Consider the following 297-nt stretch of genomic DNA (forward strand, 5'->3'; position numbering starts at 1 on the left):
TGGGGGCGGCTGGGGGGGCCCCAGCGGGCCCAGCACCTGCAGCGGTGAGTCACGGTGACCTTTGATCTCTGACCCCTGTCTGTGACCCTTGGCATCTCACCCTGTGGGGCTTCCCACGACCCTTTGTGCCCCCTTACGACCTTTCATTTCTGCCTGTATCCCCCTTTTCCCCTTGCTGCACTGTGACCTCGTGTGACCCCGTGACCCCCCACGACCCCAGCACTGTCCCCAGCTTCGTGACCCCATGCGACCCCAGGACCACCACCTGCTTCCCATGCCCCCGCTGTGCCCCCCTGC

Source organism: Haliaeetus leucocephalus, unplaced genomic scaffold, assembly GCF_000737465.1.
Source record: "Haliaeetus leucocephalus isolate CR32 unplaced genomic scaffold, Haliaeetus_leucocephalus-4.0 Scaffold0, whole genome shotgun sequence".
NCBI lineage: Eukaryota > Metazoa > Chordata > Aves > Accipitriformes > Accipitridae > Haliaeetus > Haliaeetus leucocephalus.